The 22,510-nt window shown below is 49.9% G+C and overlaps 1 long non-coding RNA gene across 2 annotated transcripts; it reads right to left on the reverse strand.

Annotated features, from left to right (window-relative positions):
• Positions 1-368: 368 nt before the first annotated feature.
• Positions 369-21,642, reverse strand: LOC308148975. Of its 2 annotated transcripts, none has more exons than XR_013937221.1 (3): positions 21,330-21,642; positions 18,063-18,216; positions 369-1,705 (listed from the first exon to the last, which is right to left on the reverse strand). It is a non-coding gene; the product is annotated as an uncharacterized lncRNA (long non-coding RNA). The 2 variants fall into 2 exon arrangements; XR_013937222.1 differs by lacking the exon at positions 21,330-21,642 and adding an exon at positions 19,206-19,347.
• Between the last annotated feature and the right edge of the window lie 868 nt (positions 21,643-22,510).

Genomic DNA, 22,510 nt, shown 5'->3' on the forward strand with positions numbered 1-22,510 from the left:
CAGAACAGAGGGGGAGGTTCTTCTCTGCAGTGGGAACAGAGGGGGAGGTTCTTCTCTGCAGTGGGAACAGAGGGGGAGGTTCTTCTCTGCAGTGGGAACAGAGGGGGAGGTTCTTCTCTGCAGTGGGAACAGAGGGGGAGGTTCTTCTCTGCAGTGGGAACAGAGGGGGAGGTTCTTCTCTGCAGTGAGAACAGAACAGAGGGGGAGGTTCTTCTCTGCAGTGAGAACAGAGGAGGAGGTTCTTCTCTGCAGTGAGAACAGAGGGGGAGGTTCTTCTCTGCAGTGGGAACAGAGGGGGAGGTTCTTCTCTGCAGTGGGAACAGAACAGAGGGGGAGGTTCTTCTCTGCAGTGGGAACAGAGGGGGAGGTTCTTCTCTGCAGTGGGAACAGAACAGAGGGGGAGGTTCTTCTCTGCAGTGGGAACAGAGGGGGAGGTTCTTCTCTGCAGTGGGAACAGAACAGAGGGGGAGGTTCTTCTCTGCAGTGGGAACAGAACAGAGGGGGAGGTTCTTCTCTGCAGTGGGAACAGAACAGAGGAGGAGGTTCTTCTCTGCAGTGGGAACAGAACAGAGGTTCCTCCAGATAAAAGGAGGGACTCCAGACTGTCCTCACAGGAAGGAGCAGCTGGTTGTTTTAGCAGGCTGATCCTGATGTGCTGAGTGGGAGGGAATAAAAGAAGCTTAAAAATCTGCGTGCAGCAAAAACATTGTTTCCCTGGCAGCCATAGAGCAGATGGGAAGGCGCTGCAGTGGTGCAGTGGCGGGAGCAAACCTTGTTTAACCAAATACGTCCATCACCTCACAACAGACCAGTCATAACGCTCTATGGAGTCCTGAAAGAGTCCGCCACAACACTGCAAGTCCAAATATGTACAATGTACAACAATGACGTGGACTCTGGTGTTAAAAGATAAAGGCTGGCTTCATGACTGATGGTCCACTTTGAGTGGTCTGACGAACCGCTGGAGGAGCCATTTCGCCTGTTTTAGTAGAAAATGGGCACAAAAGAAGCAACCAAAGCATCATGAAGTGAAATGAGGCTGAAAGGGAAAGTAGAGTGTGGGTTTCTTCCATCAGCTGCAAAACAGAGAAGGTCAGGTCCTCCATGAGAATAACAAAGTGTGAAGTTTTGAACATCCGCAGCGTCGCGGCAGTGTGTAGGAGTGTGCAGAACAACGCTGGCCTTCAGTCCTGGACTTGTACTACAGGGAGCACTGTGTACGCGGGCCGGTGCAGCAGCCTGCTTGTCCTGTGCCGGGGCATCCCTGAACCCCACCCGTGGCTAATTCAAACCACGCTGGTGAGGGGGGGTGGGGGGTCTCCCACGTGTCTGGAGGTGAGTCCAGTGGAACATCCATTAGTATCCATAACATGAGAAGGCTGGGAGCAGGCTGAAGGAGCGTGGAAGTGGAATGCTGGAGGCAGATCCCGGTGCAGCAGCCTCACACGTCCACTCTGGGTCACATGCTTCAGTGCGTCAGACTGGAACCCGAACCAGCTTCCCTCTGAAGACCGCCTTCTTCTGCTGGGACTTCACAGCTCCTTCCCCCCTGGAGACAGCAGCGTCCTGACACCAGCTCAACCCAACCGGGTGGAGAGGATGGAAACGCAGCCAGCTGTGTCTGATGGTTTCAGCTCCTTCTGATGCTCTTTACGATGAGAACCACGTTGGGTCTTCGGTCACATGTTCAACGGGGACGATTCACCTGGAAGAGAACAACAAACAAAGGGTTTTGTGAGACACAGTTGATCTCAGCTTTCTTTGCTCTGAACCTTCCAGGCTCCATAGAATGGTTTACCTGACACCGGCAACTTGTTGTTTTCTTAAATTAATGGAGTCTCAGTGAGCATGTTTCCCCCCCCAAGACGTTTTTTCCCAAGAAATCCTTACGGTGCAGGGTGTTTCCACTGTACGAACTTTCCTGAAGGACTAAAAACCAGGCAGCAGGACAGAATGTGTGTGCAGTAGTACGTGGCCAGAAACACTGCAGCACTGAGCTCCACTGGTGACACGCAACCAAATAGAAACACTTTATTTTGCTCATTTTTCACGAGCTGAAATTCAACATGTAATACTGCTTCTATGTGAGCAGTGGTGGCCGAGAGGGTAGAGGAGTGGACTGAGGATCTTATTCTGTTGCTGGTTCAATTCCCACAGCCAACGTGTCATCACTATGCCCTGAGCATTGGCTCCCAAACTGCAGGGGGCAGTGCATCGCAAACAATGGTCAGCGTTCATTTCGTCGACTTTTTCACGGACAATGACTTAATAAAAAGTAACACATGGAAACCAAGACTCTGACGAAACATAACTGACACTTCAGTCGATGAATCAAAGTGAGATGGACACATTAAGGTGGGACGAATGGACAATAGAGCCAATCAGAGCTGCTCTCACTGCGGGACAAGTTGTGAAGACAGCCAATCAGAGCGAATCTTCGAGGCTAGGTTGATCTATGTAGAAGCAGCAGAGACTTTGTTTTTAAGAGCCGTTCTAAATAAGGAAGCACAGATCCAGGTTTTTTGACTTCCGATCCGATCCCGATACCCAAATTTGAATATCTGCCGATACCGATATTATTCTGATACCAGAGCCGGGTTTGCTTTAATATCATTATTATTTTATGTGACACTGTAATTAACTCCTCTCTATAGTAAAGTATGAAATGTACGAATGTTTGCATGCATTTTCCTAAAAGACATCTTGAGGTTAGTATAAGGTCAGAAAAGGAAACAGTACAAAGTATCTTTGTTCAATGTGAAATATTCTGTTTGTGCTGCGCTGCTAAAGAATCTGCCCAGGGGTTAATAAAGTGATTCTGAGGTTTTAAAGAATGTTTTCAGCTCGAACACAGCACAAATGATTGGGACTATTCTCAGGGAGTTTAGCGTGGAGGACACAGCTTCACGGTGTGCAGTGCCTGCTGCAGCCGGGAGGTGCTGTTCATTGTGTTGATGTCACGGTCAGTGCCGTTCTCAACAAGCTGGCGTTTTAAAAGGTTGACATCTGGCTGCAGAGTGGCGCCTCGCTGTACAGTGGTACAATGCTTTGCGGTGTTTTGAGTGTAAAACACGTCCAAATAGCGACATTTTGTCATGAAAGATGGGATAGCACAGCGCTACTGCGTTAGCCTGCTCGCTGGCTGCAAACTCTCGAATGGATTTCCTGACTCATCATTCCGGGTCCCATTGAGACCCGCCTCCATTCAGGAAATCCATTCCGCATTTTGCAGCCAGCAAGCAGAGCAGCGGCAGGGAAACACTTGTGGACTAATTTCAGCAACAGTGAAGCACAGATGAGGCTTCATGGATAAGAAATCTCCGCAGGTTGGATCAGAAATTTTCGATCCATGAATTATGTTGGTACCGGAACCCGATATTGATACTGGATCGGATTTTATTATAGTGGTAGAATACGACTGGACAAACTGCCATGCTCACGTTTTTGACATTAAGAATAAATTAAAATACGTGTTTTGTAATACAACTGTTAAATCTGTGTCTGTATTGCATATTGAAACTTGAATACCTTCTATAACAGACTGATGGATATTTCTAAAGACAGGACATTCTCAAGAAACACTTAGTCCACCAAGTCCACTGTGGATTTATTCAACTAAAACTCTGAGATTTATTCAACTAAACTAAGACTAAAAATGTTTCAGATGATTAAACAAAGACTAAATGGCTTGCTACTTAAAAGACACAGACTAACTCAGAATTTGTTGTCAAAATAAACACTTCGCTCCCCCTTGAACTGCTACCTTATTGTGGTGGGGGAGTTTGATCACGCGAATGATCCTCAGAGCTACGTTGTCAGGGGGCTTGAGGCCCCCCAGTAGGGTCTCCCAAGGCAAACAGGTCCTAGGTGACGAGTCAGACTAAAAGCAGTTAAACATACAGTGTTTGTCCATGGGTGGACAAACACCGAACCTCAACTGGGGATGTCGTCGGGCAGTGGAAGGAATACGTCGAGGACCTCCTCAATCCCACCACCAGGTCTCCCACTAAGGAAGCAGAGGCCGGACTCTCAGAGGCGGACTCCTTTATTACCCAAGCTGAAGTCACCGAGGTTGTTGTGAAGCTCTTCGGTGGCAAGGCACCGGGAGTGGATAGGATTCATCCAGAGTTCCTTAAGTCTCTGGATGTGCAGGGACTGTCGTGACTGACTCGTCTCTGCAACATCGCGTGGCGGGTGGGGACAGTACCTCTGGACTGGCAGACCGGGGTGGTGGTCCCTCTCTTTAAGAAGGGGGATCGGAGGGTGTGTTCCAACTACAGAGGGATCACACTCCTCAGCCTCCCCGGGAAAGTCTATTCCAGGGTACTGGAGAGGAGAGTCCGGCCGTTAGTCCAACCTCGGATCCAAGAGGAACAATGCGGTTTTCGTCCTGGTCGTGGAACACTGGACCAGCTCTATACCCTCCACCAGGTTCTCCTGATGGTGGAACACTGGACCAGCTCTATACCCTCCACCAGGTTCTCCTGATGGTGGAACACTGGACCAGCTCTATACCCTCCACCAGGTTCTCCTGATGGTGGAACACTGGACCAGCTCTATACCCTCCACCAGGTTCTCCTGATGGTGGAACACTGGACCAGCTCTATACCCTCCACCAGGTTCTCCTGATGGTGGAACACTGGACCAGCTCTATACCCTCCACCAGGTTCTCCTGATGGTGGAACACTGGACCAGCTCTATACCCTCCACCAGGTTCTCCTGATGGTGGAACACTGGACCAGCTCTATACCCTCCACCAGGTTCTCCTGATGGTGGAACACTGGACCAGCTCTATACACTCCACCAGGTTCTCCTGGTGGTGGAACACTGGACCAGCTCTATACCCTCCACCAGGTTCTCCTGATGGTGGAACACTGGACCAGCTCTATACCCTCCACCAGGTTCTCCTGATGGTGGAACACTGGACCAGCTCTATACCCTCCACCAGGTGCTCCTGATGGTGGAACACTGGACCAGCTCTATACCCTCCACCAGGTTCTCCTGATGGTGGAACACTGGACCAGCTCTATACCCTCCACCAGGTTCTCCTGATGGTGGAACACTGGACCAGCTCTATACCCTCCACCAGGTTCTCCTGATGGTGGAACACTGGACCAGCTCTATACCCTCCACCAGGTTCTCCTGATGGTGGAACACTGGACCAGCTCTATACCCTCCACCAGGTGCTTGAGGGTTCATGGGAGTTCGCCCAACCAGTCCACATGTGTTTTGTGGATCTGGAGAAGGCGTTCCACCGCGTCCCCCGAGATGTCCTGTGGGGGGTGCTCCGGGAGTACGGAGTCCGGGGCTCTTTGTTAAGGACTGTTTGGTCCTTGTACGCCCGGAGCAGGAGTTTGGTTCACATTGCAGCAGTAAGTCGGACCTGTTCCCAGTGCACGTTGGCCTGCACAGTGTGTTTTGATGTGTTGTGGTTGTTGATCAGCTCTCATGTTGGTGTGGATTAAGTACTGATGCATAGTAGTGGCCTTACATTGGATTCGGATTGTGTATTTGCTGTAGGACATAATGTGCTGCTGCAGGACTGGGTGGCGGGGGGGGGGGGGGGGGGGGGGGGGGTGACTGCTGGCTCTGACTAAAACACCACCACGTGCTACTGCACATAGGTAATTTCCAGACTATAAGGCGCTCCTTTTTTTTAACACGCTTTGAACCCTGTGGATTATACAATGACACAGCGAATGTATGGATTTTTACGGGTTAACGGGCTTCATGCCACCAGATTCTACTTCTGCTTGTAGATGCATGCTGTTTTGAGCCTCCACTTCTCCAAAACACCTGCAGCTTATAATCAAGTGCTTCCGATATTTGTACTTTTCCCCCCTTCTTTTTTGTGGGTGGGGCTTATATCCACATGTGCTCAATAGTCTGGAAAATACAGTCATATTTTTATGGTTTTATCATGATTTCTACACAGGCTGAAATGTGGGTTTTTAATTGAGGTGTGCGGGATTTATGTTGTTTGTCGCATCTGGCAACCCTGGTGCTGACCGCCATTGCCATCCATACTTGCTTCCATAAACAGCGTCTTCTGAGCTCTGGGGACCAAAAACTTTCACACAGCAGTCTGAAAGGTCGTCCCACAGTTCCGTGCTTGATCTGGACCAGAGTTCTTTTCAGGGACTTTCTGGGAAAGTCTGCTTCTTTTGGGCATCTGAACACGCTCCACTGAACCCTGATCCAGATCTAATAATCGATCTCTGGCCCCCTTGAAAACTTTGGTCTCAGTTCTATGCAAGTGGACTTTCCAGGGGGCGGGTTGAGAGGACATGAGAGAGCATAATGCATTTTGGGTATTAAATAAACAAAGTTAACTGTGCAAGCCAGAAGAAGCAGATGCAGAAAGCAAAAGATGGAAAATAAATCGCATTCAGATGTGGAGTAGAGAGCAAAAAGTAGAGGAGTAGTAGTGAGGAAGGTGTTCATTGATATCTGGTCTGAAGACTATATATCACAACTGTTTGTGGCTACCCATTAGCCACAACCTAACAAGCCTCGCCATCATGGGTTAAAGTGTCTGGTGGAGGTACCAGATCTGTCCGGGGTGGAGCGGGGCTTGCACCCACGCTTTCTGATGTGTCACATTATGATTGGTTGTGATGACGTTTTGCAATATTACTGACTGCAAGTTTCTCTCGTCACAGTATGACGCTCATGTTAGCTTTCACAGTTAGCTTCGTAGCTTCGTGGAACATGAATGTGGCTGTGTCAGGTGAAAAGGATGCTATGAGTGGTTTTATGCCTCTGAAGTGGCAGTGGCATCTGGTTTATCTTCAGGAGAGTGTAGAGACTGAAGGTGTGTGGTCTACCTTCAGGAGAGTGTAGAGACTGAAGGTGTGTGGTTTTACTTCAGGAGAGTGTAGAGACTGAAGGTGTGTGGTTTACCTTCAGGAGAGTGTAGAGACTGAAGGTGTGTGGTTTTACTTCAGGAGAGTGTAGAGACTGAAGGTGTGTGGTTTACCTTCAGGAGAGTGTAGAGACTGAAGGTGTGTGGTTTACCTTCAGGAGAGTGTAGAGACTGAAGGTGTGTGGTCTACCTTCAGGAGAGTGTAGAGACTGAAGGTGTGTGGTTTATCTTCAGGGGAGTGTAGAGACTGAAGGCGTGTGGTTTTACTTCAGGAGAGTGTAGAGACTGAAGGTGTGTGGTTTTACTTCAGGAGAGTGTAGAGACTGAAGGTGTGTGGTTTTACTTCAGGAGAGTGTAGAGACTGAAGGTGTGTGGTCTACCTTCAGGAGAGTGTAGAGACTGAAGGTGTGTGGTTTTACTTCAGGAGAGTGTAGAGACTGAAGGTGTGTGGTTTTACTTCAGGAGAGTGTAGAGACTGAAGGTGTGTGGTTTACCTTCAGGAGAGTGTAGAGACTGAAGGTGTGTGGTTTACCTTCAGGAGAGTGTAGAGACTGAAGGTGTGTGGTTTTACTTCAGGAGAGTGTAGAGACTGAAGGTGTGTGGTTCACCTTCAGGAGAGTGTAGAGACTGAAGGTGTGTGGTTTTACTTCAGGAGAGTGTAGAGACTGAAGGCGTGTGGTTTTACTTCAGGAGAGTGTAGAGACTGAAGGTGTGTGGTTTTACTTCAGGAGAGTGTAGAGACTGAAGGCGTGTGGTTTTACTTCAGGAGAGTGTAGAGACTGAAGGTGTGTGGTTTTACTTCAGGAGAGTGTAGAGACTGAAGGTGTGTGGTTTTACTTCAGGAGAGTGTAGAGACTGAAGGTGTGTGGTTTTACTTCAGGAGAGTGTAGAGACTGAAGGTGTGTGGTTTTACTTCAGGAGAGTGTAGAGACTGAAGGTGTGTGGTTTTACTTCAGGAGAGTGTAGAGACTGAAGGTGTGTGGTTTACCTTCAGGAGAGTGTAGAGATTGAAGGTGTGTGGTTTTACTTCAGGAGAGTGTAGAGACTGAAGGTGTGTGGTCTACCTTCAGGAGAGTGTAGAGACTGAAGGCGTGTGGTTTTACTTCAGGAGAGTGTAGAGACTGAAGGTGTGTGGTCTACCTTCAGGAGAGTGTAGAGACTGAAGGTGTGTGGTTTTACTTCAGGAGAGTGTAGAGACTGAAGGTGTGTGGTCTACCTTCAGGAGAGTGTAGAGACTGAAGGCGTGTGGTTTTACTTCAGGAGAGTGTAGAGACTGAAGGTGTGTGGTTTTACTTCAGGAGAGTGTAGAGACTGAAGGTGTGTGGTCTACCTTCAGGAGAGTGTAGAGACTGAAGGTGTGTGGTTTTACTTCAGGAGAGTGTAGAGACTGAAGGTGTGTGGTTTTACTTCAGGAGAGTGTAGAGACTGAAGGCGTGTGGTTTTACTTCAGGAGAGTGTAGAGACTGAAGGCGTGTGGTTTTACTTCAGGAGAGTGTAGAGACTGAAGGTGTGTGGTCTACCTTCAGGAGAGTGTAGAGACTGAAGGCGTGTGGTTTTACTTCAGGAGAGTGTAGAGACTGAAGGTGTGTGGTCTACCTTCAGGAGAGTGTAGAGACTGAAGGTGTGTGGTTTACCTTCAGGAGAGTGTAGAGACTGAAGGTGTGTGGTTTTACTTCAGGAGAGTGTAGAGACTGAAGGTGTGTGGTTTTACTTCAGGAGAGTGTAGAGACTGAAGGTGTGTGGTTTACCTTCAGGAGAGTGTAGAGACTGAAGGTGTGTGGTTTTACTTCAGGAGAGTGTAGAGACTGAAGGTGTGTGGTTTACCTTCAGGAGAGTGTAGGACTGAAGGTGTGTGGTTTACCTTCAGGAGAGTGTAGAGACTGAAGGTGTGTGGTTTACCTTCAGGAGAGTGTAGAGACTGAAGGTGTGTGGTTTTACTTCAGGAGAGTGTAGAGACTGAAGGTGTGTGGTTTACCTTCAGGAGAGTGTAGAGACTGAAGGTGTGTGGTTTACCTTCAGGAGAGTGTAGAGACTGAAGGTGTGTGGTTTTACTTCAGGAGAGTGTAGAGACTGAAGGTGTGTGGTTTTACTTCAGGAGAGTGTAGAGACTGAAGGTGTGTGGTCTACCTTCAGGAGAGTGTAGGACTGAAGGTGTGTGGTTTTACTTCAGGAGAGTGTAGAGACTGAAGGTGTGTGGTTTACCTTCAGGAGAGTGTAGGACTGAAGGTGTGTGGTTTTACTTCAGGAGAGTGTAGAGACTGAAGGTGTGTGGTTTACCTTCAGGAGAGTGTAGGACTGAAGGTGTGTGGTTTTACTTCAGGAGAGTGTAGGACTGAAGGTGTGTGGTCTACCTTCAGGAGAGTGTAGAGACTGAAGGTGTGTGGTTTTACTTCAGGAGAGTGTAGAGACTGAAGGTGTGTGGTCTACCTTCAGGAGAGTGTAGAGACTGAAGGTGTGTGGTCTACCTTCAGGAGAGTGTAGAGACTGAAGGTGTGTGGTTTTACTTCAGGAGAGTGTAGAGACTGAAGGTGTGTGGTCTACCTTCAGGAGAGTGTAGGACTGAAGGTGTGTGGTCTACCTTCAGGAGAGTGTAGAGACTGAAGGTGTGTGGTCTACCTTCAGGAGAGTGTAGAGACTGAAGGTGTGTGGTTTTACTTCAGGAGAGTGTAGAGACTGAAGGTGTGTGGTCTACCTTCAGGAGAGTGTAGGACTGAAGGTGTGTGGTCTACCTTCAGGAGAGTGTAGAGACTGAAGGTGTGTGGTCTACCTTCAGGAGAGTGTAGAGACTGAAGGTGTGTGGTTTTACTTCAGGAGAGTGTAGAGACTGAAGGTGTGTGGTCTACCTTCAGGAGAGTGTAGAGACTGAAGGTGTGTGGTCTACCTTCAGGAGAGTGTAGAGACTGAAGGTGTGTGGTCTACCTTCAGGAGAGTGTAGAGACTGAAGGTGTGTGGTCTACCTTCAGGAGAGTGTAGAGACTGAAGGTGTGTGGTTTTACTTCAGGAGAGTGTAGAGACTGAAGGTGTGTGGTCTACCTTCAGGAGAGTGTAGAGACTGAAGGTGTGTGGTCTACCTTCAGGAGAGTGTAGAGACTGAAGGTGTGTGGTCTACCTTCAGGAGAGTGTAGAGACTGAAGGTGTGTGGTCTACCTTCAGGAGAGTGTAGAGACTGAAGGTGTGTGGTTTTACTTCAGGAGAGTGTAGAGACTGAAGGTGTGTGGTCTACCTTCAGGAGAGTGTAGAGACTGAAGGTGTGTGGTTTTACTTCAGGAGTGTAGAGACTGAAGGTGTGTGGTTTATCTTCAGGAGAGTGTAGAGACTGAAGGTGTGTGGTTTACCTTCAGGAGAGTGTAGAGACTGAAGGTGTGTGGTTTTACTTCAGGAGAGTGTAGAGACTGAAGGTGTGTGGTTTTACTTCAGGAGAGTGTAGAGACTGAAGGTGTGTGGTTTATCTTCAGGAGAGTGTAGAGACTGAAGGTGTGTGGTTTTACTTCAGGAGAGTGTAGAGACTGAAGGTGTGTGGTCTACCTTCAGGAGAGTGTAGAGACTGAAGGTGTGTGGTTTACCTTCAGGAGAGTGTAGAGACTGAAGGTGTGTGGTTTTACTTCAGGAGAGTGTAGAAACTGAAGGTGTGTGGTTTTACTTCAGGAGAGTGTAGAGACTGAAGGTGTGTGGTTTTACTTCAGGAGAGTGTAGAGACTGAAGGTGTGTGGTCTACCTTCAGGAGAGTGTAGAGACTGAAGGTGTGTGGTCTACCTTCAGGAGAGTGTAGAGACTGAAGGTGTGTGGTCTACCTTCAGGAGAGTGTAGAGACTGAAGGTGTGTGGTCTACCTTCAGGAGAGTGTAGAGACTGAAGGTGTGTGGTTTTACTTCAGGAGAGTGTAGAGACTGAAGGTGTGTGGTCTACCTTCAGGAGAGTGTAGAGACTGAAGGTGTCTGGTTTTACTTCAGGAGAGTGTAGAGACTGAAGGTGTGTGGTCTACCTTCAGGAGAGTGTAGAGACTGAAGGTGTGTGGTCTACCTTCAGGAGAGTGTAGAGACTGAAGGTGTGTGGTTTTACTTCAGGAGAGTGTAGAGACTGAAGGTGTGTGGTTTATCTTCAGGAGAGTGTAGAGACTGAAGGTGTGTGGTTTTACTTCAGGAGAGTGTAGAGACTGAAGGTGTGTGGTTTTACTTCAGGAGAGTGTAGAGACTGAAGGTGTGTGGTTTATCTTCAGGAGAGTGTAGAGACTGAAGGTGTGTGGTCTACCTTCAGGAGAGTGTAGAGACTGAAGGTGTGTGGTTTACCTTCAGGAGAGTGTAGAGACTGAAGGTGTGTGGTTTTACTTCAGGAGAGTGTAGAGACTGAAGGTGTGTGGTTTTACTTCAGGAGAGTGTAGAGACTGAAGGTGTGTGGTTTTACTTCAGGAGAGTGTAGAGACTGAAGGTGTGTGGTTTTACTTCAGGAGAGTGTAGAGACTGAAGGTGTGTGGTTTACCTTCAGGAGAGTGTAGAGACTGAAGGTGTGTGGTTTACCTTCAGGAGAGTGTAGAGACTGAAGGTGTGTGGTCTACCTTCAGGAGAGTGTAGAGACTGAAGGTGTGTGGTTTTACTTCAGGAGAGTGTAGAGACTGAAGGTGTGTGGTTTACCTTCAGGAGAGTGTAGAGACTGAAGGTGTGTGGTCTACCTTCAGGAGAGTGTAGAGACTGAAGGTGTGTGGTCTACCTTCAGGGGAGTGTAGAGACTGAAGGTGTGTGGTTTACCTTCAGGAGAGTGTAGAGACTGAAGGTGTGTGGTCTACTTTCAGGAGAGTGTAGAGACTGAAGGTGTGTGGTTTACCTTCAGGAGAGTGTAGAGACTGAAGGTGTGTGGTCTACTTCAGGAGAGTGTAGAGACTGAAGGTGTGTGGTTTACCTTCAGGAGAGTGTAGGACTGAAGGTGTGTGGTTTTACTTCAGGAGAGTGTAGAGACTGAAGGTGTGTGGTCTACCTTCAGGAGAGTGTAGGACTGAAGGTGTGTGGTTTACCTTCAGAAGAGTGTAGAGACTGAAGGTGTGTGGTCTACCTTCAGGAGAGTGTAGAGACTGAAGGTGTGTGGTCTACCTTCAGGAGAGTGTAGAGACTGAAGGTGTGTGGTTTTACTTCAGGAGAGTGTAGAGACTGAAGGTGTGTGGTCTACCTTCAGGAGAGTGTAGGACTGAAGGTGTGTGGTCTACCTTCAGGAGAGTGTAGAGACTGAAGGTGTGTGGTCTACCTTCAGGAGAGTGTAGAGACTGAAGGTGTGTGGTTTTACTTCAGGAGAGTGTAGAGACTGAAGGTGTGTGGTCTACCTTCAGGAGAGTGTAGAGACTGAAGGTGTGTGGTCTACCTTCAGGAGAGTGTAGAGACTGAAGGTGTGTGGTCTACCTTCAGGAGAGTGTAGAGACTGAAGGTGTGTGGTCTACCTTCAGGAGAGTGTAGAGACTGAAGGTGTGTGGTTTTACTTCAGGAGAGTGTAGAGACTGAAGGTGTGTGGTCTACCTTCAGGAGAGTGTAGAGACTGAAGGTGTCTGGTTTTACTTCAGGAGAGTGTAGAGACTGAAGGTGTGTGGTCTACCTTCAGGAGAGTGTAGAGACTGAAGGTGTGTGGTCTACCTTCAGGAGAGTGTAGAGACTGAAGGTGTGTGGTTTTACTTCAGGAGAGTGTAGAGACTGAAGGTGTGTGGTCTACCTTCAGGAGAGTGTAGAGACTGAAGGTGTGTGGTTTTACTTCAGGAGTGTAGAGACTGAAGGTGTGTGGTTTATCTTCAGGAGAGTGTAGAGACTGAAGGTGTGTGGTTTACCTTCAGGAGAGTGTAGAGACTGAAGGTGTGTGGTTTTACTTCAGGAGAGTGTAGAGACTGAAGGTGTGTGGTTTTACTTCAGGAGAGTGTAGAGACTGAAGGTGTGTGGTTTATCTTCAGGAGAGTGTAGAGACTGAAGGTGTGTGGTTTTACTTCAGGAGAGTGTAGAGACTGAAGGTGTGTGGTCTACCTTCAGGAGAGTGTAGAGACTGAAGGTGTGTGGTTTACCTTCAGGAGAGTGTAGAGACTGAAGGTGTGTGGTTTTACTTCAGGAGAGTGTAGAAACTGAAGGTGTGTGGTTTTACTTCAGGAGAGTGTAGAGACTGAAGGTGTGTGGTTTTACTTCAGGAGAGTGTAGAGACTGAAGGTGTGTGGTCTACCTTCAGGAGAGTGTAGAGACTGAAGGTGTGTGGTCTACCTTCAGGAGAGTGTAGAGACTGAAGGTGTGTGGTCTACCTTCAGGAGAGTGTAGAGACTGAAGGTGTGTGGTCTACCTTCAGGAGAGTGTAGAGACTGAAGGTGTGTGGTTTTACTTCAGGAGAGTGTAGAGACTGAAGGTGTGTGGTCTACCTTCAGGAGAGTGTAGAGACTGAAGGTGTCTGGTTTTACTTCAGGAGAGTGTAGAGACTGAAGGTGTGTGGTCTACCTTCAGGAGAGTGTAGAGACTGAAGGTGTGTGGTCTACCTTCAGGAGAGTGTAGAGACTGAAGGTGTGTGGTTTTACTTCAGGAGAGTGTAGAGACTGAAGGTGTGTGGTTTATCTTCAGGAGAGTGTAGAGACTGAAGGTGTGTGGTTTTACTTCAGGAGAGTGTAGAGACTGAAGGTGTGTGGTTTTACTTCAGGAGAGTGTAGAGACTGAAGGTGTGTGGTTTATCTTCAGGAGAGTGTAGAGACTGAAGGTGTGTGGTCTACCTTCAGGAGAGTGTAGAGACTGAAGGTGTGTGGTTTACCTTCAGGAGAGTGTAGAGACTGAAGGTGTGTGGTTTTACTTCAGGAGAGTGTAGAGACTGAAGGTGTGTGGTTTTACTTCAGGAGAGTGTAGAGACTGAAGGTGTGTGGTTTTACTTCAGGAGAGTGTAGAGACTGAAGGTGTGTGGTTTACCTTCAGGAGAGTGTAGAGACTGAAGGTGTGTGGTTTACCTTCAGGAGAGTGTAGAGACTGAAGGTGTGTGGTCTACCTTCAGGAGAGTGTAGAGACTGAAGGTGTGTGGTTTTACTTCAGGAGAGTGTAGAGACTGAAGGTGTGTGGTTTACCTTCAGGAGAGTGTAGAGACTGAAGGTGTGTGGTCTACCTTCAGGAGAGTGTAGAGACTGAAGGTGTGTGGTCTACCTTCAGGGGAGTGTAGAGACTGAAGGTGTGTGGTTTACCTTCAGGAGAGTGTAGAGACTGAAGGTGTGTGGTCTACTTTCAGGAGAGTGTAGAGACTGAAGGTGTGTGGTTTACCTTCAGGAGAGTGTAGAGACTGAAGGTGTGTGGTCTACTTTCAGGAGAGTGTAGAGACTGAAGGTGTGTGGTTTACCTTCAGGAGAGTGTAGGACTGAAGGTGTGTGGTTTATCTTCAGGAGAGTGTAGAGACTGAAGGTGTGTGGTTTTACTTCAGGAGAGTGTAGAGACTGAAGGTGTGTGGTCTACCTTCAGGAGAGTGTAGAGACTGAAGGTGTGTGGTCTACCTTCAGGAGAGTGTAGAGACTGAAGGTGTGTGGTTTTACTTCAGGAGAGTGTAGAAACTGAAGGTGTGTGGTTTTACTTCAGGAGAGTGTAGAGACTGAAGGTGTGTGGTTTTACTTCAGGAGAGTGTAGAGACTGAAGGTGTGTGGTCTACCTTCAGGAGAGTGTAGAGACTGAAGGTGTGTGGTCTACCTTCAGGAGAGTGTAGAGACTGAAGGTGTGTGGTCTACCTTCAGGAGAGTGTAGAGACTGAAGGTGTGTGGTCTACCTTCAGGAGAGTGTAGAGACTGAAGGTGTGTGGTTTTACTTCAGGAGAGTGTAGAGACTGAAGGTGTGTGGTCTACCTTCAGGAGAGTGTAGAGACTGAAGGTGTCTGGTTTTACTTCAGGAGAGTGTAGAGACTGAAGGTGTGTGGTCTACCTTCAGGAGAGTGTAGAGACTGAAGGTGTGTGGTCTACCTTCAGGAGAGTGTAGAGACTGAAGGTGTGTGGTTTTACTTCAGGAGAGTGTAGAGACTGAAGGTGTGTGGTTTATCTTCAGGAGAGTGTAGAGACTGAAGGTGTGTGGTTTTACTTCAGGAGAGTGTAGAGACTGAAGGTGTGTGGTTTTACTTCAGGAGAGTGTAGAGACTGAAGGTGTGTGGTTTATCTTCAGGAGAGTGTAGAGACTGAAGGTGTGTGGTCTACCTTCAGGAGAGTGTAGAGACTGAAGGTGTGTGGTTTACCTTCAGGAGAGTGTAGAGACTGAAGGTGTGTGGTTTTACTTCAGGAGAGTGTAGAGACTGAAGGTGTGTGGTTTTACTTCAGGAGAGTGTAGAGACTGAAGGTGTGTGGTTTTACTTCAGGAGAGTGTAGAGACTGAAGGTGTGTGGTTTATCTTCAGGAGAGTGTAGAGACTGAAGGTGTGTGGTTTTACTTCAGGAGAGTGTAGAGACTGAAGGTGTGTGGTTTTACTTCAGGAGAGTGTAGAGACTGAAGGTGTGTGGTTTATCTTCAGGAGAGTGTAGAGACTGAAGGTGTGTGGTCTACCTTCAGGAGAGTGTAGAGACTGAAGGTGTGTGGTTTACCTTCAGGAGAGTGTAGAGACTGAAGGTGTGTGGTTTTACTTCAGGAGAGTGTAGAGACTGAAGGTGTGTGGTTTTACTTCAGGAGAGTGTAGAGACTGAAGGTGTGTGGTTTTACTTCAGGAGAGTGTAGAGACTGAAGGTGTGTGGTTTACCTTCAGGAGAGTGTAGAGACTGAAGGTGTGTGGTCTACCTTCAGGAGAGTGTAGAGACTGAAGGTGTGTGGTCTACCTTCAGGGGAGTGTAGAGACTGAAGGTGTGTGGTTTACCTTCAGGAGAGTGTAGAGACTGAAGGTGTGTGGTCTACTTTCAGGAGAGTGTAGAGACTGAAGGTGTGTGGTTTACCTTCAGGAGAGTGTAGAGACTGAAGGTGTGTGGTCTACTTTCAGGAGAGTGTAGAGACTGAAGGTGTGTGGTTTACCTTCAGGAGAGTGTAGGACTGAAGGTGTCTAACCATGGATCTTCGTCTGATCATTATAAAGTGTCCTTTTTTTTTGCCCCTCTTCCTTTTACTTTTACCTTCCAAGTACTTTCCAAGTGTTTTTAGAGCATCAAGCACATTTCCTCAACATAACCTGTTTTTTTTTCTTTGTAAAGGGCTTTGAATTGGCTCATGTATGAAATCTTCAATATAAATTAACTTGCTGGGCCTCACTACTTCCTACAGAACGATCAGTAATTGGCAGCTACCAGTATTCACTTAATGCTGTAAAGACCTGTGATGGGTGACAGTGACATTTATTATTTTTATCATTTAATGTATTAAACAACCGCTTCAAAGGCTTCTCCGCCCCCCCTCCATCAGGGTACCAGGACCATGGAACAGGTCTGAGTTTGAGGAGCCGTCTGCTGATTGGTCAGTGATTTACTACATCCTCAATGTTTTAATATGTTGGCTGGATGAATCCTCTGTTGTCAGAGTGCTCAGCTTTACTCTGGTGGTTTTTCTTTTCTTTTCTGCTCAACTTCCGTGCTGGTCATGAAAGAGTGGACGTGAGGCAGGGGGAGACCGGGGCCCGTCTTTGCATCGCGTCCGAGCTTTCTCTTAGCAGCATCGCGTCTGCGCTGCCGGTTGTGCTCCGGTGCGCCGCGCCGGGATCTGTCTTTTCACCACGTCCGCGATTTCTGCTGAGGCACAGAGGTTGGGGAGGCTCTATGCCGCCCCGGTGGTCGGGCAGAAGGTGCGGTGTGGGGACGGACCGCGGTCGCGATGCAAAGACAGACACTCGGAGCAGCCCCCGACCGGCGGCGCGGACACAGTGCAGCGGTTTGAGCAGGAAACTCAGGGCTCTAGTGTCCCGGTGCAGCGTCCCGGCGCACTCAGGTGCAGGGCAAGTCACCGGAGCGTTCGCTCTCTATGGACTAACGCAGAAGTTGCAGCTGCAGCTCTGTGGCTGCAAAAAAAAGCTAACAAGACAACAAGTGCAAGGTGGAGGATGTAAACAACAACAACAGAGGACTCATCAGGTCCAGATCTTCCTCCAGGCTGAGACGACTGTTGTAACGTCACATATCTGTGGAGCTCTAAGCCCCGCCTACTTTTTAACCTACTTTCTGCAGTGGAAATGCACCGGATTTGGCTCCGGTTACACTTTGCCGTACCTGTAAGGCTCTGTTCCGTCCCTGCACTTTTTGTGCGGTGGAAACACGCCATTAGGAGCACTCTTATGGCTTAAGATACTTCCTTATCTTAGTAAGGAAAAATTCTAAGAAAAGTCTTCAAATCCGAGGAATTCTCAAATTTTTTTGAAGAGTTACGTCACTAAGAGCTACTTTTAGCCTTCGGATGCTTTGTGAATACGGGCACTGGTACCTACACCAGACTTGCGCTTTCAGTCCAAGCCAATCAATGAGCATTGTTTCTTCTTTACTTCCCTTCTGGTCAGTGGTTCTTTTGAGCAACAGCGCCCCCAAAAGAGTATCTGTTGTAATGCACGTTTTCCAGGTGGCGTGATCAGCTCTTAAAATGCAGCGTGATCGCGAACCGAATGAAGGTGTACCGTGTCCCAGACCATCCTAAGGTGGAAGGCCCCTAACAACTCTGCTCCACTGCGGAGCTCCGGGTGTCAGAGCCGACAGGACATGGCATCAATTTCACACTGAAACATTTAATGAGACACGAAGTCCAACACAGATCTGGTTAATTCAGAAATGAAACATTCCCTGTTAAGAACTAATCCTCAAAGGAACACTGCAAGGTGTTTTGTTGTTACAGGAGTAATGTTAGAGTATGTGTGTCAGTCAGATGATGATGATGATGATGATGATGACGATGAAGAGTTCCATTATTTGCAGAATGAGCATGCAGCAGGCAAACAGAGATGTTACAGCGACATTCTCATCTTGAGTGACGCAAACGATACAGCAAATGTCAAAGACAGGCTGCTTATCGAAGTTGGCTGAAGTTCTAAAATCTATAACAATTGGCCTTGTACTTGAATGTAAAGAAAAGTATTCTTGGTCCTTCTCTACAATTTGCACTGAGTGCAGTTACCTCTTATGGCCATAAGATGCCCTCTTAATGCACATTTTGAGTTTAAAGTTGTATGGTTACATGTTAACATTTGAATGTTTGTACCAACAGAAGTGACATTGTGCTTGTTATTGGAATTGTCAGGTCAAGGTGTGTGTCCTCCAGCTGAAAGACCATGCATGAGGACATTTACCTGAAGCCAGAGGGCTGCTGCATCCCGCACTCTCATTCCCTTCACTTCCTCCTCAATGCTGCGCGGCTCTGATCAGGTGATACAGGAGGAACTTCAGCTGGTATTCAATCCAAGGTTCACTTCCAGGTCCAGCAGCACGGTCAATGTTTAATGGCTGTGAGATAAAGACGTTGCATATTAGTCACCAACTGTGAAGCTCGGTGAAGCACATTGTGTTTAACTTCCCAGTTTAAAGCAGACTGCAAATTTAGACCGTCCATGCAGAAAACTAGCACCCCCCCCCTCCCCCACCCAATCATGCACAAAACATAAAATGTATGTGTAACTAATGTCCAGACAACAATGTCTCCCTCTGGAGAATATAGCCTGTGCTAGATGAAGAGTAGAAGACAAACGCAGGCCAACAGTACAAGGAGAACACACCTGCTCAAGTAACACACCTGTCTGCCGACGCTTCCTCTACCCACCACCGTTTCCCTCTGATTCAGCGTGTGCTAACCTGGGAAGGTTCATATATATATATATATATATATATACACACATTTGTGATGCAGTAATTAGTCTTTTATCCAAGTAGCTTCTTCAACTAGTCCACAACCTAACGGAAGGTTGTACTCAAGTAAAAAGAACTACTGAAGCGTCATTCACCCTTCCTCTAACAGAGCAGGTAGTAGTCCTGCTGCAGGAGGACTCAAGTCGCAGTAGTACTCAAGTAAGCTCCCACAGCGGTACTCGAGTAAACTCCCTACAATTCCATTGCATGATTCTACTTAAATACTCTACTTTCATGATGCATCACTGCGGCATCAAGCTTATGGTTCATCCAAGAGCCAAACATCGTGAGCAGAGTTCAGGATAGGGAGTGGAGTAGCTGTCACACTCCGATAAGTTCTACAACATCCTCTCCCATCATGTCCAACTCCGTAGAATCACACCTCAGTCACTCCCAGCACACACACACACAGCTGTTAGCTTGACTGTCAGCTATACATCTGCAGCTCAGAGGTCAAAGGTCACAGGCAGTAGGTTAGGAGACACTGCAACCACTCCTCTCACACAACCAACGGAGTGGTGTTAGAGAGTCCATGTGAGGCTGTGCAGCATCAGTGCTCAAACTACCAACTCCAAACAGTACTCACACACCTGCAGACACACATTTCCTCTGACCCGAGGAAAACAGCCCCAATAAGCCCTGGAAGGTCACTGGTGCCGTTGTTCCACCAAGCACCAGTTGTGTGTTTCCTCTGCCTCAGGCCTCCAGCCTCTCACAACTGGTGGTGGTCAGGACCTGCAGGCCCACAAGGGTGGAGGAGGCCTGTCAGGCCAAGCTGTGTTCAGGGAAACACAGGGGAGAGGTTGCAGCAGGGTGGAGTGGAGCCTCCACCTCAACCAAGCTAACAAGCTAAACAACCACAGCAGAGCTTTGCTCTGTCAACTGGTGTATGTGTGCATGCAGGTCGGAGCTGGGTGGGTGGGTGCTGGGGGTGTGGGTGGGTGCTGGAGGTGTGGGTGGTGGGTGCTGGGGGTGTGGGTGCTGGGGGTGTGGGTGGTGGGTGCTGGGAGTGTGGGTGGTGGGTGCTGGGAGTGTGGGTGGGTGCTGGGGGTGTGGGTGGGTGCTGGGTGCTGGGGGTGCTGGGTGCTGGGGGTGTGGGTGGGTGCTAGGGATGTGGGTGGTGGGTGCTGGGGGTGTGGGTGCTGGGTGCTGGGGGTGTGAGTGGGTGGTGGATGCTGGGGGTGTGGGTGGTGGGTGCTGGGAGTGTGGGTGGGTGCTGGGGGTGTGGGTGCTGGGGGTGTGGGTGGTTGCTAGGGATGTGGGTGCTGGGTGCTGGGGGTGTGGGTGCTGGGGGTGTGGGTGGGTGGATGCTGGGGGTATGGGTGGGTGCTGGGGGTGTGGGTGGTGGGTGCTGGGGGTGTGGGTGCAGGGTGCTGGGGGTGTGGGTGGATGCTGGGGATGTGGGTGCTGGGTGCTGGGGGTGTGGGTGGATGCTGGGGGTGTGGGTGCTGGGGATGTGGGTGGTGGATGCTGGGGGTGTGGGTGCTGGGTGCTGGGGGTGTGGGTGCTGGGGGTGTGGGTGGTGGGTGCTGGGGGTGTGGGTGGTGGGTGCTAGGGGTGTGGGTGGGTGCTCCAACTTTGAAGTCAACATGCGCTATGACTCAGAGCTGGACTGACACAATGTGCAGGAAGCCAGTCGGGAGAAGGTGGTGTTAACCCGGCCGGCACAAGGTGGAGCGTCCCATGGAGACCAGGGTGGGGGTCACACCTCACTGCCCCGTGTGTGGAGGCCAGATGTTGAGTGTTCGACAGGTGTTGAGTTCGTGATGGTGGCAGTGGGAGCTGGGTGGAGGTGTACACTGGGTGAGGTGTATGCTGGGTGGAGGTAAACGCTGGGTGGAGGTGTACACTGGGTGAGGTGTACGCTGGGTGGAGGTGTATACTGGGTGAGGTGTATGCTGGGTGGAGGTAAACGCTGGGTGGAGGTGTATACTGGGTGAGGTGTATACTGGGTGGAGGTGGAGGTGTACACTGGGTGGAGGTGTATACTGGGTGAGGTGTATACTGGGTGGAGGTGAACACTGGGTGGAGGTGTATACAGGGTGGAGGTGAACACTGGGTGGAGGTGAACACTGGGTGAGGTGTACACCGGGTGGAGGTGTATACTGGGTGAGGTGTATACTGGGTGGAGGTGGAGGTGTACACTGGGTGGAGGTGAACACTGGGTGGAGGTGTATACAGGGTGGAGGTGAACACTGGGTGGAGGTGAACACTGGGTGGAGGTGCAGGTAAACACTGGGTGGAGGTGTATACTGGGTGGAGGTGAACACTGGGTGGAGGTGAACACTGGGTGGAGGTGTATACTGGGTGGAGGTGCAGGTAAACACTGGGTGGAGGTGTATACTGGGTGGAGGTGAACACTGGGTGGAGGTGCAGGTAAACACTGGGTGGAGGTGTATACTGGGTGGAGGTGAACACTGGGTGGAGGTGTATACTGGGTGGAGGTATATACTGGGTGGAGGTGTATACTGGGTGGAGGTATATACTGGGTGGAGGTGAGGCAGCCGTCAGTCGAAGCTCCATCAACATCCACCACTGAGCGGTCCCATTATCCGAAGCCTTCATCGTGACGGGTCGCGGCTAGCGGCCAGCCGAGGCTCCACACTGGTTAGCGGCCAGCCAGTGTGGAGCCTCGGCTAGCAGGAGCCCATCGTCCCCCTCACCTGAACAGCTCCTCCGGCGGCTGCGGCTCCTCGCGGTGAACGGGACGTTACCTGGTGGTGGGTTGGCAGCCAGGGGGGACAGGTCCGTCCTGCTCCGGGTCTCCTCCCGGTGGAGAGCGGCTTCCGCGCCCAGCTAAGCGGAGTGATGAGCGGCTCGCCGCGGATCCGCCTCACGGTGTCTCCTCCAGGCAGCCCGCTGCACCTCCGGCCGGGCCAAGGCTGCTCTATCCGCTCACAGATCCAGAGGAGGCGCCCACATGCAGACTGCCTGTCACCGCGGAGGTTCGGAGGGGGACGGCGGTGTGCGGCGCTCACACATCCGGAGAACCAGAGTCCAGGTGACTCCCACAGGCCGACATGTTTGTCTGCCTTCACCCACGGCAGCGACGCTCCACAGCGGCACTGTGGCGAAGAGCGCCGCGCTCATTGGTCGGCCAAGCTGTCAATCAAGCGTCCTGCGCATTCTATTGACTCAGGGGTGGTGGCATGGCCCCGCCTTCCCAATAGAGGACGTCCCGCTTGGTCCAAATCGGGGGTCTCATACATGCGGCTCGCGGGCTGAAATAGGACGTACAGATGGATAGGTTCCAATCCAGTCCCGGACACAACCTGCCTCCGTCAGTGTTCAGGAGACGACCTGCCTCCATCAGTGTTCAGGAGACGACCTGCCTCCGTCAGTGTTCAGTAGACGACCTGCCTCCGTCATGTTCAGGAGACAGGACACGACCTGCCTCCGTCAGTGTTCAGGAGACGACCTGCCTCCGTCATGTTCAGGAGACAGGAGACGACCTACCTCCGTCAGTGTTCAGGAGACGACCTGCCTCCATCAGTGTTCAGGAGACAACCTGCCTCCGTCAGTGTTCAGGAGACAGTAGACGACCTGCCTCCGTCAGTGTTCAGGAGACGACCTGCCTCCATCAGTGTTCAGGAGACGACCTGCCTCCGTCAGTGTTCAGGAGACAGTAGACGACCTGCCTCCATCAGTGTTCAGGAGACAGTAGACGACCTGCCTCCGTCAGTGTTCAGGAGACAGTAGACGACCTGCCTCCGTCAGTGTTCAGGAGACAGTAGACGACCTGCCTCCATCAGTGTTCAGGAGACAGTAGACGACCTGCCTCCGTCAGTGTTCAGGAGACAGTAGACGACCTGCCTCCGTCAGTGTTCAGGAGACGACCTGCCTCCATCAGTGTTCAAGAGACGACCTGCCTCCGTCAGTGTTCAAGAGACGACCT

The sequence above is a fragment of the Blennius ocellaris genome (genome assembly GCF_963422515.1).
Source record: "Blennius ocellaris genome assembly, chromosome: 3".
Lineage (NCBI taxonomy): Eukaryota > Metazoa > Chordata > Actinopteri > Blenniiformes > Blenniidae > Blennius > Blennius ocellaris.